We start from the raw sequence: 6,428 nt of genomic DNA, 5'->3' as shown, positions 1-6,428 counted from the left end.
GTCTACAAAAAAGAATACTAGGGGGCCAATAATTTTTGTGATTTGTAGTCATCAAATAGCTATTAAGATGGTTTTAATGGTGTGAGATTGGTGTAAGATTTCATCAAATGGCTCACTTTTCTTTGCTGGTTATATGCTGGCCAGAATTTAACAAAATTGCTGGCCCGTAGACTTTTCCGTCTACAAATTCAACTCAGAATACACAAATTCAGTTATAATTTTAGTCTTTATTATTATTATTTTATCTTTATTTATCCTTATCTTATCTTTATTTGCTTTTATCTTTCATAAGTCAATACTCTATATATATTTAATTTTATCTTTATAGTTTACAATTTCAATTAATCAACAATCAATAAAATTTTTTCATCTTTTTTTTTCTTTCCTTATTCTTTCACAATTTTATTATCCTTACATACTCTTTATGTACTCTTTCCGTTTTATTATGATATCAGAGCTCCTCTTGAGCTCTACTGACATTCATGGATAAACCAACCCAATTCAGATCCTAAAACCCCTTCAACCTCCCCTCCCACTATAAATAATCAACCTCCCTACTCTATCCTAAGTCAAGGAAAAATGGCACACGAGCAACTTCATGAGGAACCTCTTTTGGATCTTTCGTTAGCTCATCACTTTTCTTTCATGGCACTTCCTTCCAATGAAAAAACTCGTCCTTCAAATTCACTTGAGCTTTTGTCAAGTCCAACTACTCATTATCTTTGTTCTTTCAATACTTTTTCTATTGTTAACAATTTTTTAAATCGAGATTCATTCTTGAATACTTGGATCATTGATTCTGGTGCCACAGATCACATTGCATCAAATTTGTTTTGGTTTATTTCTTACAGACAAATTTCTCCTATTATTGTTTATTTACCAAATGGTTCTCAAACTACTATTTCTTATAAAGGCATTGTTCAATTTTCACAATCCTTGGTTCTTCATGATGTTTTTTATTTACCTCATTTCAACTTTAATATTATCTCCGTCTCAAAAATTACTTGAACACTCATATGTGAACTCACTTTTTCATCTTCTTCTTGCACTCTACAGAGCAACAATTTGGGGACGATTGATTTGGAAAAAATGAGAGAGGGATTATATGTCTTTAAATTCAATTTCGGTAAAAATCATCTACTACACACTCTATAAATTTCATCCAATCTTCACCCATTACACCTTCAAATATATGGCATTTTCGTTTAGGACACCTTTCTAGACAAAGATTTAATCATTTACATAAATATTTTCCTTTTATCTCTATACATCATGACGAGACTTGTGACATTTGTCATCTTTCTAAACAAAAAAAAATTTCATTTTCTCAAAGTTTTAACAAAGTCAATGCAAGTTTTGATTTATTACATTTTGATATTTGGGGTCCGTTTCGACAAAATTCTATTCATAATCATAAATATTTTTTTACTATTGTTGATGATTTTAGCAGCTTTACATGGGTTATTTTAATAAATCAAAAGGAGAAGTACAAAATCATGTAAAAAATTTTATTACTTTAGTTGAAACACATTTCAACTCTAAAGTCAAAATTATTCGTTCCGATAATAGACCAGAATTTATTTTACATGATTTTTATGCTTCAAAGGGCATTATTCATCAATGTAGTTGTGTTGAAACTCCTCAACAAAATGAAAGGGTAGAACGCAAGCATCAACATATTTTGCATATAGCTCGTGCTCTTATGTTTCAATCTAATTTACCATCATCTTTTTAGTCTTATGCTGTTAAACATGCTGTTTATTTACTTAACAGAGTTCCATCATCCGCCATTAATTTTAAAACACCATTTGAGATTTTATTGAATCATCCACCAAATTATCATGACATTAAAGTTTTTGGATGCTTATGTTCTGTTTCTACCCTAATGGCAAACAGATCAAAATTTGATCCAAGAGCCAAAAAGGCTGTGTTTATTGGATTTCAACATGATTTTAAAGGATATATTGTTTATGTTTTAGAAGATAAAAGAATTGAAATTTCTAAAAATGTGATTTTTTTATGAAATGATTTTGCCTTTAGTCACAAAAAATGTCCAATTCCATACACTCATCCCAACATTACCAAACACACATTCTCAAAAACAAGATTTAGTTAGTCTTCCAGTTGAACCCTCACCTATACCCATTGACCCAACTCCATTTAATTTTTTATTTTCTCTAACAACCTCTCCTTCTTCCTAACTGTCATTTCCTAACCAAGTTGAACCCATGACCATCCAATATCTTTCAACACACACACCCATCTCTCCTTCCGCACTAGACACCAGTCCACCATCACCTCCTCATCCCCCGTCACCCTCTTCACCACCTGAGCAACTCCATCCTCGTCATTCCAACCGACCTCACCGACCTCCAGCATATCTCTCTGATTACTTGTGCAATTTCTCTCTCATTTCTACAAATCAATCTCCCTCAAAGTGGAAGTATCCTTTATCTTTAGTCATGTATTTTTTCTTCTCTTTCATCTTCACATAAAAAGTTTCTTTATCTCTACATTCTGACATTGAGCCAACGTCTTTTAAGGACGCCAATCAACACTCTAATTGGCGTAGTGCTATGAAAGATGAGTTAGATGCTCTTGAGCTGGACAAAACTTGGCGTCTTGTTGATTGTCCTGCAGGCGTTAAGCCGGTTGGCTGTAAATGTGTCTATCGCATAAAACGCAAGCCTGATGGTCCAGTTGATCGATATAAAGCACGACTTGTGGCAAAAGGATTCATTCAGACTGAAGGTGTTGATTTCTTGAAAACTTTCTCCCCTATTGTCAAGCCTGCCACCACCAGATTAGTTTTGGCATTGGCCTCTATGAAGCATTGGCCCATACATCAGTTGGATATTAATAATGCTTTCTTACATGGGGATCTTTCTGAGGATGTTTATATAACTCTGCCACCCAGATTTACATCTCCTCGACCGAATCAATGCTGCAAGCTACTAAAATCACTGTATGGTTTACGACAATCTAGTCGTATGTGGTATGGCAAACTTTCTCATCTTTTGCTATCTCATGGATATCAGCAGACCTTATCTGATTATAGTTTATTTGCTAAATTTACTGGTGCTCAAATTTCTATCCTTCTAGTCTATGTTGACGATATTATTCTCACTGGTAATTCTATTTCTGAACTTGCTGCCATTAAGTCTATTTTGCACCAATACTTTTGAATTAAAGACTTGGGTCTATTAAAATATTTTTTGGGTATTGAGATTACTCAATCAGTGAAGGAAATTTGCTTATCTCAGAGAAAATATTTTCTTGATCTTTTGGAGGATTCTGGTTTATTAGGTGCTAAGTCTGCCTCTGTTCCAATGGATAGTACCACAAGACTATATCAAGACAAAAATCCCCTGCTATCTGACCCTTTTGTATATCGCCGTTTGGTTGGGCGTCTTATTTATCTCACCACTACTCGACCGAACATCATGTATGCCACTCAACAATTAAGTCAATTTATGGCATCTCCTACTAAATCTCATCTTCAAGCTGCCAAGCATGTGTTACGATATCTGAAAACTAGCCTCGGCAAAAGACTTTTTTTTTTTCAAGAGAATCGGAAATTTAGCTTCTCGACTTCAGTGACTCTGATTGGGCCCCGTGGCGGATCCAGAAATCTTATAAAGAGGGGGCGGAAATAAAAAAATTAAAAGTGTCATATTAAAACTGAAAGTTTTAATAAAAAAATTGTATATTTTAATATTATTTTAAACTAAAATTAATTTTAAAAAAATTATTTATATCAAAGTGTTTTTCCATAAAATTTTAATTTTTATCTTTATTATAAAAGATATTGTAACAGCCCAGACCACCCGCTAGCACGATATTGTTCGCGCCCTCGCTGACACATCGATCCGGGCTCCGGCTCTGATACCATCTATAACAGCTCAGACCACCCGCTAGCACGATATCATCCGCTTTGGCACACAAGGCCTCACGATTTTACCTTTGACGATAGGGATGATAGTCGAAACCCCCCACACTCACTCGTCAAAACATGTCACGCTAGGGAGAGGTATCCACACCTTTATAAGGCATGCTTCATTCCCCTCCCCAACCGATGTGGGACCTTATAGATATAACATAAATAATATAAATTTGTTTCTTTAATACTTTTAATATATGTATTTAAAATAAATTAATGAATATAATATATGAAGTATATAATGCCTCCCTTTAACCACTGAACTAAAAAGTATATTTGTCACGACTTTTAAACATTATATCTAATGTATTTTAAGTTTTGAAAATTTAGTGGGGCCATGCTGGTCCCCTAAATCTGCCTCTGATTGGGCCGGATGTCCTGACACTCGACGATCTTTAACATGTTATTATTTTTTTTAGGCAGTTCTTTAGTCTCTTAGAAGACAAGAAACAAACCACCAACCACCGTTACTCGATTATCCACTGAAGCAGAATATCGTGCACTTGCTAACACAATTTGTGAACTTCAATGGATACTAAATGTATTACAATTTTTACGCATCTCTCCTATCCGTCCACCAGTTTTATATTGTGATACTCAGAGTGCTCTTCATATTGCTGCTAACCCGATTTTTCATGAACGGACCAAACATTTAGAGGTTGATTGTCACTTGGTTTGACAAAAAGCTCAAGTTGGAGTGATGAAACTCCTCCCCATTCCCTCTTCTAGGCAACTACCAAGCATTTGTCTTCTCAACCCTTCCATCTTAATTTGAATAAGCTTGGTGTTCTTAACATCTTTAGTCCTCTAGCTTGCGAGAGCGTATTAAATCACTCTTCCACCTTAGCCCATGACAACAATAAAAAAGTCTCACGACCCACAAATTCAGCCTAACAGAATACACAAATTCAGTTATAATTTTAGTCTTTATTATTATGTTATCTTTGTTTATCCTTATCTTATCTTTATTTGCTTTTATCTTTCATAGGTCAATACTCTATATATATTTAGTTTTACTTTTATAGTTTACAATTTCAATCAATCAACAATCAATAAAATTTCTTCATTTTTTCTTTTCTTTCATTATTCTTTCACAATTTTATTATCCTTACATACTCTTTCCGTTTTATTAAAAATTTATAAAGTAAAATTTATGTATAGATATTTTATTTTTTTTTATAATATACGCTAGCATAATAAATCAAGAATTAATCTGTTGTAGATCTGAATTTCATTTAAGAGTTTGTCATTATCCAATAAATTATTATATATACAAAATAAAATTTAAATTTTTGACACTTACTTAAATAAACTATTGATATTTTAAGACATATTCCAAATAACTTCTAATTAACTAGTATCATGAAATTAATTATCATTATTTTTTTAATTTATTTATTTATTTATTTTAGGATAAACATAATATAACAAAAAGATAAATATTAAATTTTATATATATTTATGTTTTTTTATCAAAATTTTTGTGAAAACAAATATTCTCTTGCTTCTACCTGAGCATGTGCCTGCATAAAAATATGATCCTACACGGGATTTTTTATTTGTGTTATTAATATTGTTATCATTATTATATTACATATAAGTATTTAAATTAGTGTGTACATACATATTTTATGTATTATTATTATTAGGAAAAGTTTAGGGGCCAGCAATTTTTGTGTTTTCTGGCTAACACTTAATCATCAAAACAAAAGTGAGTGATCTCCCACCATTAGATGTAATCTCACATCATTAAAAATACTATTGATGGTCAATTGATGATTACAAAATATCAAAATTGCTGGCCCCTAGCATTCTTCAAAAATTATTATTATTATTATTATTATAAAATTTATATATGCTTGAATTTTCTTTTGCAAATACATATACATAATGCTTAAGTATCTTTATGTACTCTCCTTTATTTTGTATAATGCTTAAAAGAGATGTTTTTCCCAATAAATGACACTTCATTTAAAATTTTTTTTTAAAATATATTTGATTTAAGGTGTTAGACCTAATTAGAAGTCTTTGAAGGAGCTCAATGCGAAAGCCTGAAAGGAAAAGCTAGCGATGGCGATAACTCATGAGAAGTGGCTATTTATAAAAAATATCAAGTTCCTGCGTACTTAAATATCAACTGAGCTCACAATTTCATTTGCATTTGCGTCTGTTGATTACAACATTTTCCTTCAGTCTGAAGATGGTGTCTTCTAATAAGAAAATTACCTACCGCAAGATACGTCAAGTCAACTATAAAAGTATCCAAACTTGCATAGTGGTCTATCATAGTGGTCTATCATAGTTAGGAAAATTGAGGGTTTTATGTTATGGAATTTGCTAAATTGGTGTTCTTAAACAAATTGAAAAGGTTTGCGGGCATAAATGGTTTTTTTTTTCTTCTTTCAAAATCTTTAGTACTACTTATTACGTGAATCCTAATGTTATCCTAGAGTACAGTACTCTTAATTTTTTTATATTTATATGCTAA

Source organism: Arachis ipaensis, chromosome B05 (assembly GCF_000816755.2).
Source record: "Arachis ipaensis cultivar K30076 chromosome B05, Araip1.1, whole genome shotgun sequence".
Lineage (NCBI taxonomy): Eukaryota > Viridiplantae > Streptophyta > Magnoliopsida > Fabales > Fabaceae > Arachis > Arachis ipaensis.
The sequence above is the reverse complement of the archived record's forward strand: the minus strand, read 5'-3'. Positions refer to the sequence as shown.